Source organism: Oncorhynchus nerka, linkage group LG14 (assembly GCF_034236695.1).
Source record: "Oncorhynchus nerka isolate Pitt River linkage group LG14, Oner_Uvic_2.0, whole genome shotgun sequence".
Lineage (NCBI taxonomy): Eukaryota > Metazoa > Chordata > Actinopteri > Salmoniformes > Salmonidae > Oncorhynchus > Oncorhynchus nerka.
Window position 1 is genome coordinate 60,903,258 of NC_088409.1, and position 16,366 is coordinate 60,919,623.

Here is a 16,366-nt window from a genome sequence, read left to right on the forward strand (position 1 = left end):
AGTTCTTCCACACCGATCTCGACAAACCCTTTCTGTATGGACCTCACTTTGTGCATGGGGCATTGTCCTGCTGAAACAGAAAAGGGCCTTCCCCAAACTGTAGCCACAAAGTTGGAAGCACAGAATTGTCTTGAATGTCATTGTATGCTGTAGGGTTAAGACTTCCCTTCACTGCAACTAAGGGGCCTAGCCCAAACCATGAAAAACAGCCCCAGACCATTATTACTCCTCCACCAAACTTTACAGTTGGCACTATGCATTCGGGCAGGTAGCGTTCTCCTGTCATCCACCAAACCCAGATTAGTCCGTTGGACTGCCAGATGATGAAGCTTGATTCATCACGCGAGATAACAGATTTTCATTGCTCCAGAGTCCAATGGCGGCAAACTTAACACCACTCCAGCCAATGCTTGGCATTGGGCATGGTGATCAGCTGCTCAGCCATGGAAACCCATTTCATGAAGCTCCCGACGAACAGTTATTGTGCTGACATTGCTTCCAGAGGCAGGAAGTCAGTACTGAGTGTTGCAACCGAGGACAGACGATTTTTACACGCTTCAGTGTCGGCAATCCCGTTCTATGAGCTTGTATGGCATACCACTTTGCAGCTGAGCCGTTGTTGCTCCTAGATGTTTCCACTTCACAATAACAGCACTTACAGTTAACTGGGCTGCTCTACCAGGGCCGAAATTTGATAAACTGACTTGTTGGAAAGGAGGCATCCTATGATGGTGTCATGTTGAAAGTCACTGATTTCTTCAGTACGGGCCATTCTACTGCCAATGTTTGTCTATGGAGATCGCATGGCTATGTGCTCGATTTTATACATCTGTCAGCCACGGATAGTGGCTGAAATAGGCAAATCCACTAATTTGAAGGGGTGTCCACATACTTTATTCCATGGTCATGCGTAACTTTATTCAATGCATTAATTTGGTCAGGGCGTCCTCGTGCATTTAATTGTTGAATCTTATCATCGCCTATTTATTTATAGCCACTATGCTGCATCAGTTGGGCTACAGGTGATAATGCGTATTACTAAATAGCGAACCTGCCTGATAATATGGACTAATATATGATATTGGGCTCATTTATAGAGGGAAAGTGTTTATTTTAAATGGTGTCATTATCATTTACATTTGTATTCATTTTGGAGTAGAACAATCTGTCAGAAAAGTCCAAAGTAATCAGCCTCTCTGATTCCAGGTTGTCCAACACAAGACTTGAATAAATCTATTCATGACATAAACTTCAGCCTAATTAGACCCGATTTCCTATAATACCCCATTTGCGACGATGTATCGTTGTCAAAACAAGTCCGCGGCGCTGCGTGCTAATGGTTAGTTCTGGTGAGCGATTGGATAGCATGCACTGCAGCACACTGGGCAGCTGTGCCTCAGATCATTTGATTACTGCCAGGGGTGATTAGACTGCGCCAGGCAATGGTCTCATGTGGGCATGAATGTCATCCAAACCCAACCTTCATGTAAATCGTGACGATCTCAGTTACACAAATCTCACAGAAATTAGCCTACTTACACTTTTTAATCAATTTTGGCATTGGAATAAATGGTTCTGACTAGTATCAATAGGCCGTTTTCAAGCAGAGAAGTTGATTTTTGCCTTCAGCTGTTGCTATTTAAAGTAATACATACAAATATTGATATTTGAGCTTTGATTGGGCTATATTGACTAAAATATCAGCAAAGTGTTGGATGTACCATTTCTTTTCAAATGCCCCAGATCCCCTTACAGGGTGTTGACCTTGGAACCCACATCCATACCCACACATACAGTCAAATTGTGCAATCGGCCCCAGGCTTTTGGGAGCCCTAAGCGAGATTTGCTTGGTAGGGACCTGTACTTTGCGGACAAAACATTTGACTGGCCCCGTGTCTTGATGGCAGAGAGAAACATTTTAGTTTTACAGTTCATTTTCTGCAGTTCTACACATTTTGCCATGTGGCGGAAGAGAAGGTTTTACAATTGTTTTATACTCATTTCCTGCAATTCTACACGTTTTGCCATTACTTGTGCCATGTCAATATAATGAGTGAGGGGACTAACAAAATCAATGGGGGCCCCCTAGAGGTCAGGCCCCCTTGACACGCCTGGTCGGGTTAATTGAGTGACTGACATAAGAGAAAAACTGCTGCTAGACAACCAAATTTCGAAATTGCACCTTGTGTATTCTACTTTTCCAACTCTCAACAATATATTTATTTATTATTTATATTTTTGGCCGTGGGCCCAGTTTTTGGAAATTGATCATCAGGCCTACAAAAGGAGGGCTAACCCTGCTTTATGGTCAGAGTGGGATCTCTGGTACTTTTAGAGAAAGGGTCCAATTTGTAGGCATTACCACAGAGCTAGGTGTTGTGGTGGAGAAAAAAAACCAGCAAGGCTTATCCATTTCCTCAGGTTTTTTTTTAATCAATTCTCTCTGATTTTTTATCTGTTACCTCAGATTTTTTAAATCCATTTCCTCACTTTTTATTCGTGCCCTCTTCTTATTATGTAGGCTATCATGACGGTCCAACTTGGCCATAGCATATTGCCCTGTCTTAGGTCAGTTAGGATCACCACTTTATTTTAAGAATGTGAAATGTCAGAATAATAGTAGAGAGAATGATATATGTAAGCTTTTATTTCTTTCATCACATTCTCAGTGGGTCAGAAGTTTACATACACTCAATTAGTATTTGGTAGCATAGCCTTTAAATTGTTTAACTTGGGTCAAATGTTTTGCATAGCCTTCCACAAGCTTCCCACAATAAGTTGGGTGAATTTTGGCCCATTCCTCCTGACAGAGCTGGTGTAACTGAGTCAGGTTTGTAGGCCTCCTTGCTCGCACACACTTTTTCAGTTCTGCCCACAAATTTTCGATGGGATTGAGGTCAGGGTTTTGTGATGGCCACTCTAATACCTTGACTTTGTTATCCTTAAGCCATTTTGCCACAACTTTGGAAGTATGCTTGGGGAAGACCCATTTGCACCAAGCTTTAACTTCCTGACTGATGTCTTGAGATGTTGCTTCAATATATCCATATAATTTTCCTTCCGTGTGATGCCATCTATTTTGTCCCTCCTGCAGCAAAGCACCCCCACATCATGATGCTGCCACCCCTGTGCTTCACGGTTGGGATGGTTTTCTTTGGCTTGCAAGCCTCCCCCTTTTTCCGCCAAACAAAACGATGGTCATTATGGACAAACTGTTCTATTTTTGTTTCATCAGACCAGAGGACATTTCTCCAAAAAGTACGATCTTTGTCCCCATGTGCAGTTGCAAACCGTAGTCTGGCTTTTTTATGGTGGTTTTGGAGCATTGGCTTCTTCCTTGCTGAGCGGCCTTTCAGGTTATGTCGATATAGAAAGTGTTTTATTGTGGATATAGATACTTTTTTACCTGTTTCCTCCAGCATCTTCACAAGGTCCTTTGCTGTTGTTCTGGGATTGGTTTGCACTTTTCGCACCAAAGTACGTTCATCTCTAAGAGACAGAACGCGTCTCCTTACTGGGCGGTATGACTTCTGTGTGGTCCCATGGTGTTTATACTTGCGTACTGTTGTTTGTACAGATGAACGTGGTACCTGCAGGCAATTGCTCCCAAGGATGAACCAGACTTGTGGAGGTCTACAATTGTTTTTCTGATGTCTTGGCTGATTTCTTTTGATTTTCCCATGATGTCAAGCAAAGATAGGCCTTGAAATACATCCACAGGTACACCTCCAATTGACTCAAATTATGTCAATTAGCCTATCAGAAGCTTCTAAAGCCATGACATCATTTTCTGGAATTTTCCAAGCTGTTTAAAGACACCGTCAAGTTAGTGTATGTAAACCTCTAACCCACTGGAATTGGGATACAGTGAATCATAAGTGAAATAATCTGTCTGTAAACCATTTTTGGGGAAATTACTTGTCATGCACAAGGTAGATGTCCTAACCAACTTACCAAAACTATAGTTTGTTAACAAGAAATGTATGGAGTGGTTGAAAAACAAGTTTTAATGACTCCAACCTAAGTGTATGTAAACTTCCGACTTCATCTGTATAGCGGAAAACTGGGCTAAAATGTAACACGAGTTAGTTGTAACAGATAAGCCTACATTATTCAGTCTGTATCAAATCAATAGACTTTCTCACTGTCTATTACCGGAGTGTACTTCTGTCTGGCAGTGTTTCACAGCAAATCATGCTGCAAAACATGTTGAGGCGAGACACAAGATGCTCGCAAAGGAGTTTCGAATTTTGGAATATTGACAAGTAGCAGTTGGGATGCATGTGTGCGTCATCTCAATCCTCATTTTGCCCCAAACAGTGGCAGACTTGAGTGATCACTATCAAACACATCAACACTCAATAAAGGGTTTAGGGTCCAAGTGTGCTTTCAACATAACATTGGTGAGGTATTGTCTCATGTAAACAAGTCCGAGACTGCGTAATGTGGGCAGGTCTGTCTCACTGTCTGTAGGTTCTGTTACTACATTTGGATAGAGCGCAATCAGCGCAGCTGTTTCTCTGTGCATTACAATTCTCTATAGGTGTTCCCATCCCGTGTTAGTGGGCATGATTGAAATCAAAACCCAATCCTCAAATGGATCTAGGAAAGTAATAACTTCTGTAAATCTCACAAATCTCAGTTTTGGAAGACACTTACTTTGACCAAAATTATGCTATTTACACTTGGTAGTCACTTAAAAAAAAAAAAAATGTGAATCAATGTTTCTGACTAATATCGATGCAACAGACCATTTTCAACCAGAGAAGTTGTTTTTGGACTTCAGCTGCCTTTTAAGTTAATCCCAGGTATTAGAAATGAGTCATTTCAAAACCATGTATCTATCTCTGCTGCATCCCTAGTTGTAAATGATGTGGTTAACTGTATGGATAAAAGGCAACATTCTGCTGCTCTTTTTATTGACCTGTCAAAGGCTTTCGATACTGTTGATCACTCACTGCTAATTCAGAGGCTTTCCTCAATTGGCCTAGACCAGGCTGCATTTAACTGGTTTCAAAAATGATCTGACAGATAGAACTCAATGTGTATCTATTGATGGTGTTTAATCAGGTTTCCTGGATATTACGAAAGATATCCCGCAGGGGCCGATTCTGTGTCCTGCACTGTTTACATAAAAAATATTGACTTGTCTGTAAAAAACTGTAACCTGCACTTGTATGCCGATGATACTGTTATGTATGCTATTGCCCCAATAGTTGACCAGGCTCTGTCTGAGCTACAGTCTGCCTTCATTGTATTACAGAAAAACTTTATTGACCTGGAATTAGTATTGAATACAGATAAAACTAAGTATATGTTGTTCTCTAGAGCGCATACAAATAAGCTTATGTACTTTGGATGGTATTGATCATGTCCCTGCTTACAGATATCTAGGCATCTGGATAGATGAAATGCTGTCTTTTAAAAAGCATATTGATGAGTTAGTAAAGACGCTGAGAATTTAAAAAAGGGCTTCTTCTATAGAAATAGGTCCTGCCTCTCGCTAAACAGTAGGAAGCAGATTATTCAGTCGACGCTCCTATCGGTCCGAAACTATGGCGACCTCATCTATGTGAACGCAGCTGCCACTTCACTAAAGCTGTTAGATGCAGTTTATCACTGCATTCTCCAGCAGAAAGTTGGTTGGCCCTCTGATGTCACGTAGGTTGATACGTTGCTATTTTTTCCATTTTACAAAAAGTCCCACTGTACCTAACATCTTTACTTTAGACATACGAGTTACCGCCGCCGGTCTCAGGGATGGCTAACTCAGCTTATAGTTTTCTTGCACCTTATTTGTTGAACGATCTTCAACATGTTCTTGAATGTGATGTTTGGGTGCCTCTCGGGCAATTCAGAAAGCTGATTGAGGACCTTATTACTGATGAATGTGTTTTTTTTTAATGACAAATGTTTTTCTTTCTACTTGCATTTTGTGGTCATATTAATGTGTGTATTTTCTGTAATTCATGTAATTCAGGGCTCATCTGTAAAAGAGACCTTGGTCTCAGTATGACTCCCTGATAAAATAAAGGTTAAATGAAATTAAAATAAATGTAGCCTACTAGCCAAGTGTTGTGAAAGGTAGACTACACAAATAGAATAATATGTTTTAACATTTACTGTACATTAAGAAGGGGTGGTGGCTTACTGAACTGTTAGAGTTAGACCAATGGTTTTAAAGTAATACAGAAAAATATTGGTATTTGAGTTGTGATTGGGGTATATTGACCGAAATATCAGGTGTTGGATTTTCCCTGTAACATTCACCAGAAACAAGCATTTCACAGCTACGATAGGCTATTTCTTTAAATAAAAGCCCCAGGATCCCTCATTGACCCTGACCCCAAGTTACACCCTTGGTTAACCTACGTAACCCTTTAAATTCTAACCAAACATAATTTGCCCTGTGGCTGTAGTTGAGAGATCAATTTTAGCACTCCAAGATATCAAAATAAAAAATTGTATTCAGTGCAATACTGTGCCTTATTTTGCGCAAGGATCACTTGACCTTACTGACAGTGTAATGTTTTGACAATTATATGTTTATACACCTATTGTTTTTTTGGTTTTTCGTACCTCCATGTACTGTGAGAAGAGATAATACATTTGGACAAACTTACAAAAATGTATTATATAGATCATACATAACCAATATATATATATTTTTTAGATATTAGGCTTATGTTCTACATGCAAGGTGAAAGGTCAGCCCGTTACTGTGAAAAACGGATTTACCGGTTCTGCACAACACAACACTCGCACCTTGGCCGATGGCCATAGAGAAGGAGTTACTATCCTTGTAACTCAGTCAGCTCATCATTTCACAGCAAACGAGGAGGTGTAACTGGAGCGGCTGTTGAGTTGAATGGAGTTCAACAGACCCAAAGGTATTGTGATCTATGCACTTTTACTGACTTTTATAGATTTGATAGATTACTGACATATGTTTGAAGCTTTATGTGGTGTAAAAATGTAATGGGTCTCGTTTTGTAAGTATATTCCCCGGTAAAAGTAACAATAATTTCTCATTATCACAACTGTATAATCTACTCCGTTCTACTTTATGCGTAAATTGGAAACATGTAGATATATGACATTCGAAGTGGTGCACAGTTGTGTAAAGCTCTACAAATATTTGTCTTTTTTGGGGTCATGCAGGGGGCGTGGTCAAAATAAACCTGAAGTAAAAGTCATGCAATTCTGTGCTGTTGTTGTCACTCAACAGGCATAATTCCGTTATCTGTCAGTTATTCTACTTATAACATACAATATATAGATAGTCAATTTGTTTTGTGCGTTATGGCTACAAATGTACTCTGAGGTGAATGCATCATTACATGGGATGGAGTACAGTGTGAGAAATAAGGAAGTGCATTAGATAATGTTTTATCCATAATATTAATAGACTTATGCCATTCACACATGAACAGTAGGCCTATGCATTTTTTACACTCTGGTTCTCGTTTTTGTATTGTATTTAATATTGTTTGCACTGCAAAAGCCTCAGTCTGTAGGTGATTGGTACAATAGGATACAAGTCTAAGACAACTGAACAAATATTGTAAAGCCTCGGTCTGTAGGTGATTGGTACAATAGGATACAAATCTAAGACAACTGAACAAATATTGCAACTCATGCAATACAGTAAACATTGATTTGTGAATGGGAAATATAATTGTGTATTCATCTGTGCTGGCTTGTGTAGTTCCAGGGCCTGTAGATGGAGCGGGGGGGAGGGAGGACGAGTGGTCCTGAGCCCGCTGGATCAGATCCAGCCTGGGAGGAGTGAATGGGTGCTTGCAGAGCATGGGGGGTTAGGAGGGCTGTCTGCAATAGACACTACTAAACGCAGCCAAGACAGAGCCCAAAGACCCTCCAGGAGGACCTGGAAAGGTATGTCGGAGAGGGTCAGGTTCAGTGGGAGGGCTGGGGAGACAATGAAAGTAGGCCAAAAATGTTGTGATAGGGGGAGAATATAGTGCACGTTTACATTTATGGTTTAGTCAAAGACTCTACAAGGAAAGCAACAAAGGGTCAACTATTGTGTGCACTAGTGCATGCGTGCAGTAAGAAAGCAATAGTATATTTAACATCTATTTTTACCCCGTCATATCCATCTGTCAGTTGTAACAATTACAGTCTCTCGCTCTCCTTCAGGTTGCCCTGTACTCATTTGACAGCTCCCAGACAGCGAGGATGAGGACAAAGCCAAGAAGGAAAAGAAAAAGGAGAAGCTAAAGAAGAGGGAAAAGAAGGTGAGTCGCCTAAGTGGTTCCAGTTTTAACATTCCTTACTTGGAATCTATTGCTCACTAGAGCCTCTCAAATGTGGTAAAAGAGACCGAACGTAAATGCAGTGTCATGTCAGTGTGCAGTTTCAGAACTGTACGCTCTACACTACTCGTTTAGGGTGTAGTCGCTCCACAGCTGAGGGCTGTTTTTAATTTTTTTTTTTACCTTTATTTAACTAGGCAAGTCAGTTAAGGACAAATTCTTATTTACAATCACAGCCTACACCGGCCAAACCTGGATGACGCTGGGGCAAATGTGCGCCGCCTTATGGGACTCCCAATCACGGCCAGTTGTGATACAGCCTGGAATCAAACCAGGGTCTGTAGTGACGCCTCTAGCACTGAGATGCAGTTAGACCGCTGTGCCACTCGGGAGCCCAAAAATGTTGATCTCCAAAAACATAGATGCCTATTGTGTTTGCAGTAACCTATTGGAGAGTGGCTATCTGTTACCTGTCTGTCATCTCTAAGTACGTTATCTAGAAATATTGTTATTTAATAGTGGGGCATTCTGGAAGACCCTTTTTAAATTCAATAGAGAAGAATATCCATTACATTCACACATGAAAGGTAAAGTAGGAACTAACCAAATGGGGGAGGTATCTACTGACATGTACTTTACTGGTGTCAATTATGCAATACCATCTTTGTTTTTCTTGTACACAGGATTCCAGTTCATCCTCCTCCTCCCCTGACAGCAGCTCTTCAGACAGTGAAGTAAGCTAGGCAAATCTCTTAACATGTGACCTAATGTTCATTAGCATCACATCAAGATCTGGGCTTGATTGAGCGTGTATTGTGCAATGGAGCAAATAGAAAAGTCACAGAAGTGTGAACCCTGCCCATCTGGCAGTCCAGTCTAAAGCTGCCTGTTTGGAATGAGTCACTGAACAAACAGAGAGAGAGAGTACGTTTTGGTTGGATTGGGCTGTGCGTTTTAGTCTTAGAAAAAAATATCTTGTTCATGCGAAGCCAAAAGGAGACTTGAATCCCCCAATGAAACCATTAAAGTGAAAGCCAAATTGCTTTATAGAGAGTGTTTTGACAAAGCTGGTATGTAACCTGAAACCAATCCAATGTTGCTTTAATCCTGGGAATACTCTTGTCAAGCGTATCCAAATGAGGTTCCTTGCCATGACACACAGCTTTATAAAGTGGATGTAGTATCGTCTTACTACATTGGGCTGGGCAGTTTTTATTTGATAAAAATGTGACGAATGAAATTGCGTTATTTAATCTTACTCTTCTCACTTTTAGATGTCCAATCATTTAGATTTTTATTTCATACAAGGATAAAAATGTGAAACACATTTTTGGGAAATTTGTCTTGGGAAATGAGTGCACCTGTTTATTTGAATATGAAATCAGTTCATTTGTTAAGATTTGCTTTGATTATGGATTGCAGGTACTTTGACGCCACAATAGAAACTCAACCCGCCAGCACTGTATGCTGGCCTGGAACAGCGGCACTATGTTCTGTCGGCGTTAGTAAGCAGGAGAAACAGGTTTGCCTGCTTGAGATATGTGGGGTTGAAAGACTAGCTGAAAGACTAAAAGCCACAATGAAACCCATACGGTAGGCATGCTGTGACCCTCGGGACCCAGATCTAAGATAGGCATAGGACACCCAGTCATAACCTGTGGAGCTGGTGCCCACATGATCAGGGATCAGAGAGGTCCCTTACCTCTCTTGTGCTTACTCTCTGGAATATGCACCGATATGATCCGTCAAAACACTCAAACTAACAATTCTGCATGAATAATAAAACGAGGATGGATATCCCTGGGCTGGTTGGAACCTGAGAACCCATTCTTGTAGATGCTGACTTGTCATGCTTGTTTATTTCTGTTGAATGACCCTTTTCGTTTGTCACGGCAGGTCCTGGAATAAATCTGTGTTAACTACCCAATATGCCTTGAAAGGGAAGTACACCCAGTGATCTAAAAGGAGATGTAGCCAATGTTCCTGCAGGCACTTTTGTCCAACCTGTCAGGGTATTTTTTTGTTCTGATATGTTAACGTTAGGTGAAGGAGTCAAACTCGCTAGTGTAGTAACTTCTGTCTGCAGGAAGAGAAGAAGAAAAGGAAGAAGGAAAAGAAAGAAGACACTGGGGATATCATTTTATTTATTTCACCTTTTATTTAACTAGGCAAGACAGTTAAGAACAAATTCTTATTTTCAATGACGGCCTAGAGAACAGTGGGTTATCTGCCGTGTTCAGGGGCAGAACGACATATTTTTACCTTGTCAGCTTGGGGATTCGAAGTCCAACGCTCTAACCACTAGGTTACCTGCCGCCCCATCTGTGTTCGTGATTGTGTACTGAAAGCTACGCACTGTAGTAAATGACTGTCTTTATACACAAATGACCCACCTTGTAACCAGTGGTGGAAAAAGTACTAAATTCTCATACTTGAGTAAAAGTCAAGATACCTTAACAGAAAATGACTCAAGTAAAAGTCACCCAGTAAAATACTACTTGAGTAAAAGTATTTGGTTTAAATATACTTAAGTATTAAACGTAAATGTAGTTGCTGAAATATACTTAAGTATGAATATTTAAAAATGCTTTATTAAGCAAACCAGACGGAATATTCTTATTTATATTTTTTATTTACGGATAGCCAGAGTCACACTCCAACAGTCAGACATCATTTAAAAACAAAGCATGTGTTTAGTGAGTCTGCTAGATCAGAGGCAGTAGGGATGGCCAGGGATGTTATTTTGGTAAGTGCGTGAATTGACCATTTTCCTGTCCTGCTAGCCATTCAAAATGTAACAAGTACTTTTGGGTGTCAGGGATAATGTATGGAGTAGAAAGTACATTGTTTTTAGGAATGTAGTAAAGTAAAAGTTGTCAAAAATATAAATAGTAAAGTAAAGTACAGACACCCCCAAAAAACGACTTAAGTAGTATTTTTTTCCTTTAAAGTATTTTCCTTGCCTTTTTCTTTTGCTTCTTCTTCTTTTTCTTCGTGCCATGGATCATCACTGCAGGCTTCGTGCCATGGATCATCACTGCAGGCTTCGTGCCATGGATCATCACTGCAGGCTTCGTGCCATGGGTCATCACTGCAGGCTTCGTGCCATGGGTCATCACTGCAGGCTTCGTGCCATGGATCATCACTGCATGCTTCGTGCCATGGATCATCACTGCAGGCTTCGTGCCATGGGTCATCACTGCAGGCTTCGTGCCATGGGTCATCACTGCAGGCTTCGTGCCATGGATCATCACTGCAGGCTTCGTGCCATGGGTCATCACTGCAGGCTTCATGCCATGGGTCGTCACTGCAGGCTTCGTGCCATGGGTCATCACTGCAGGCTTCGTGCCATGGGTCGTCACTGCAGGCTTCGTGCCATGGGTCATCACTGCAGGCTTCGTGCCATGAATCATCACTGCAGGCTTTGTGCCTTGGATCATCACTGCAGGCTTTGTGCCATGGGTCATCACTGCAGGCTTCGTGCCATGGGTCGTCACTGGAGGCTTCGTGCCATGGATCATCACTGCAGGCTTCGTGCCATGGGTCATCACTGCAGGCTTCGTGCCATGGGTCGTCACTGGAGGCTTCGTGCCATGGGTCGTCACTGGAGGCTTCGTGCCATGGGTCATCACTGCAGGCTTCGTGCGTGGAGCAGGCATAGGACGTACGAGGCTGGAGACACGCACTGGAGGCCAGGTGCATGGAGCTGGCACAGGATATACTGGGCCGTGAAGGCTCACTGGAGGTCTAGAGTGTAGAGCTGGCACAACCCGTCCTGGCTGGATGCCCACTTTTGCACGGCAAGTGCGAGGAGCTGGCACCGAGCGCACAGGGCTGTGAATGTGCACTGGAGACACAGTGCGTATCAACGCATAACATGGTGCCTGATGGTGCCTGTCACACACTCCTTAAAGCGAGTGCGGGGAGTTGGCTCCGGTCTGAAACATGGCTCCGCCAACTACCCTGTGTGCCACCCCCCAAAATGTTTTGGGGCTGCCTCTCGTGCTTGCGTCGTGGTTGCGACCCCCGGAGTCATCGTTGATGCTCCTTGGCTGCTTTCGCCTGCTTCCCCGGCAGGCTTTCGTATCTCTCCAAGTCCAGGCTATTCTCTCCTCAACCTCCTCTGTAGACCAGGATGCCATCTCCTCCCAGGCACGCTGCTTGGTCCAGTTGAGGTGGGACCTTCTGTCACGTTCATCGATGGAAGGAGTAGACCAAGGTGCAGCGTGGTAGGCGTACATCTTTCTTTTATTGATGACACCGGAAAAAAAACTAACAAATACAACACGAAATGCACAGTTCTGTAGGGCTGGAAAGCAACAGTACAAAAACAAGATCCCACAATCTAAGGTGGGAAAAAGGGCTGCCTAAGTATGATCCCCAATCAGAGACAACGATACACAGCTGCCTCTGATTGGGAACCATACTAAGCCAACAAAAAAATAGAAACATAGATTTGCCCACCCAAGTCACACCCTGACCAAACCAAATAGAGAATAAAAAAGTCTCTCTAAGGTCAGGGCGTGACAGGTAGTGTATATACCCTATTCCATTCTGCCTAATTTTAGTTTATGCCACACCAACATTGCTCATCCTAATATTTATATATTCCTTAATTACGTTTTACTTTTAGGTTGTGTGTGTTGTTGTGAATTGTTAGATATTACTGCACTGTTGGAGCTAGAAACTGGCAACTGCTTGGCATCCGACTGTAAGGTTCTACAGAGTGTAGAGTGTATGGCCCAGTACATCACTGGGGCCGAGCTCCCTGTCATCCAGGACCTCTAGATCTTCGTGGGCTACACTCGGCCTTGTCTCAGGGTAATAAGTTGGTGGTTTGAAGATATCCCTCTAGTGGTGTGGGGGCTGTGCTTTGGCAAAGTGGGTGGGGTTATATCCTGCCTGGTTGGCCCTGTCCGGGTGTATCGTCGGACAGGGCCACATTGTCTCCCGAACCCCTCCTGTCTCAGCCTCCAGTAATTAGGCTGTAATAGTTTATGTGTCGGGGGGCTACGGCCAGTCTGTTATATCTGGAGTATTTCTCCTGTCTTATCCGGTGTCCTGTGTGAATTTAAGTATGCTCCCTCTAACTCTTTCTCTCTCTCTTCTCTCGGAGAACCTGAGCCCTAGGACCATGCCTTAGGACTACCTGGCCTGATGACTCATTGCTGTCCCCAGTCCACCTGGTTGTGCTACTGCTCCAGTTTCAACTGTTCTGCCTGTGGCTATGGAATCCGGACCTGTTCACCGGACGTGTTACCTTGTCCCGGACCTGCTGTTTTGGACTCTCTCTCTACCGCACCTGCTGTCTCTAACTCTGAATGATCGGCGAAGCAAAGCCAACTGACATTTACTCCTGAGGTGCTGACCTGTTGCACCCTCTACAACCACTGTGATTATTATTATTTGACCCTGCTGGTCATCTATGAACATTTTGGCCATGTACTGTTATAATCTCCACCTGGCAGAGCCAGAAGAGGATTGGCCCCCCCTCAGAGCCTGGTTCCTCTCTAGGTTTTCTTCCCAGGTTCCTACCTTTCTAGGGAGTTTTTCCTGGCCACCCTGCTTCTACATTTGCATTGCTTGCTGTTTGGAGTTTTAGGCTGGGTTTCTGTACAGCACTTTATGACATTGGCTGATGTAAAAAAGGGCTTTCTAAATACATTTGATTGACTGAAATTTGATTGATATACCAGGCGGTGTCAGAGGAAGGTACTCAAATTTTCAAAGACTTTAGCCACCCAAGTCATAGACTGTTCTCTCTGCTACCGCACAGCAAGCGGTACCAGAGTGCCAAGTCTGGGACCAAAAGGCTCCTTAACAGCTTCTACCCCTGAGCCATAAGACTGCTGAACAGTTAATCAAATGGCTACCCAAACTATTTACATTGACCCCCTTTTTTTTCACTGACTCTCTTTGCACTGGCTCTATGCACACTCACTAAATTCTACCCACACATTCACACATGCTATGCTGACACTCCCAACACACACATACACACACTACATATGCTCACATACACAAAACACACACACACACGTGCATATTGATGCACCGCTCACACATAGACACACGTGCTGCTGCTGCTGCTACTCTGTTTATCTTCTATCCTGATTGTCGAGACACTTTTAACCCTACCTGTACACATTGCCTAAATTACCTCAACTACCTCGTACCCCTGCTACTACTGGTACTCTTTGTAAATAGCATCGTTATTGTTATTTTACTGTGTTACTATTTTCCTTTTTTTATTTAGCATTTTTTTTCTCTCACTTTAACTCTGCATGGTTGGCAAAGGGGTCCTAAGTAAGCATCTCATGGAAAAGTCTACACCAATTGTATTCGGTGCATGTGACAAATAAAATGTGATTTGATTGGAGACTGCATCCCAGCCGGCCAGATGGCCTTCTCCCATCGCACTGCGCATACACGCTGACTTCGATTGTATGGTGTTTACTGGTCCTGTTTTAGCAGACCAATATAGACATCTTCAGGTTTGGCTTTTTATTTATTTCTGCATGCTCTGGCCAAACGCTACCTTATGTAGGCCCACGGACGTCACATCATTGGGCTCAAATCATGCGGTCAATAAGGTAGCATGGTCCATCATCCAGAAAGAAAAATATATATATACAGTGGGGCAAAAAAGTATTTAGTCAGCTACCAATTGTGCAAGTTCTCCCACTTAAAAAGATGAGAGAGGCCTGTAATGTTCATCATAGGTACACTTCAACTATGACAGACAAAATAAGGGGAAAAAAATCCAGAAAAATCACATTGTAGGATTTGTAATGAATTTATTTGCAAATTATGGTGGAAAATAAGTATTTGGTCAAAAACAAAAGTTTTTCTCAATACTTTGTTATATACCCTTTGTTGGCAATGACAGAGGTCAAACGTTTTCTGTAAGTCTTCACAAGGTTTTCACACACTGTTGGTGGTATTTTGGCCCATTCCTCCATGCAGATCTCCTCTAGAGCAGTGATGTTTTGGGGCTGTTGCTGGACAACACGGACTTTCAACTCCCTCCAAAGATTTTTTATGGGGTTGAGATCTGGAGACTGGTTAGGCCACTCCAGGACCTTGAAATGCTTCTTACGAAGCCACACCTTCGTTGCCCGGGCGGTGTGTTTGGGATCATTGTCATGCTGAAAGACCCAGCCACGTTTCATCTTCAATGCCCTTGCTGATGGAAGGAGGTTTTCACTCAAAATCTCACAATATATGGCCCTTTACACGGATCAGTCGTCCTGGTCCCTTTGCAGAAAACAGCCCCAAAGCATGATGTTTCCACCCCCATGCTTCACAGTAGGTATGGTGTTCTTTGGATGCAACTCAGCATGCTTTGTCCTCCAAACACGACGAGTTGAGTTTTTACCAAAAACTTATATTTTGGTATCATCTGACCATATGACATTCTCCCAATCTTCTTCTGGATCATCCAAATGCTCTCTAGCAAACTTCAGACGGGCCTGGACATGTACTGGCTTAAGCAGGGGGACACGTCTGGCACTGCAGGATTTGAGTCCCTGGCGGCGTAGTGTGTTACTGATGGTAGGCTTTGTTACTTTGGTCCCAGCTCTCTGCAGGTCATTCACTAGGTCCCCCCGTGTGGTTCTGGGATTTTTGCTCACCGTTCTTGTGATCATTTTGACCCCACAGAGTAAGACCTTGCGTGGAGCCCCAGATCGAGGGAGATTATCAGTGGTCTTGTATGTCTTCCATTTCCTAATAATTGCTCCCACAGTTGATTTCTTCAAACCAAGCTGTTTACCTATTGCAGATTCAGTCTTCCCAGCCTGGTGCAGGTCTACAATTTTGTTTCTGGTGTCCTTTGACAGCTCTTTGGTCTTGGCCATAGTGGAGTTTGGAGTGTGACTGTTTGAGGTTGTGGACAGGTGTCTTTTATACTGATAACAAGTTCAAACAGGTGCCATTAATACAGGTAATGAGTGGAGGACAGAGGAGCCTCTTAAAGAAGAAGTTACAGGTCTGTGAGAGCCATAAATCTTGCTTGTTTGTAGGTGACCAAATACTTATTTTCCACCATAATTTGCAAATAAATTCATAAAAAATCCTACAATGTGATT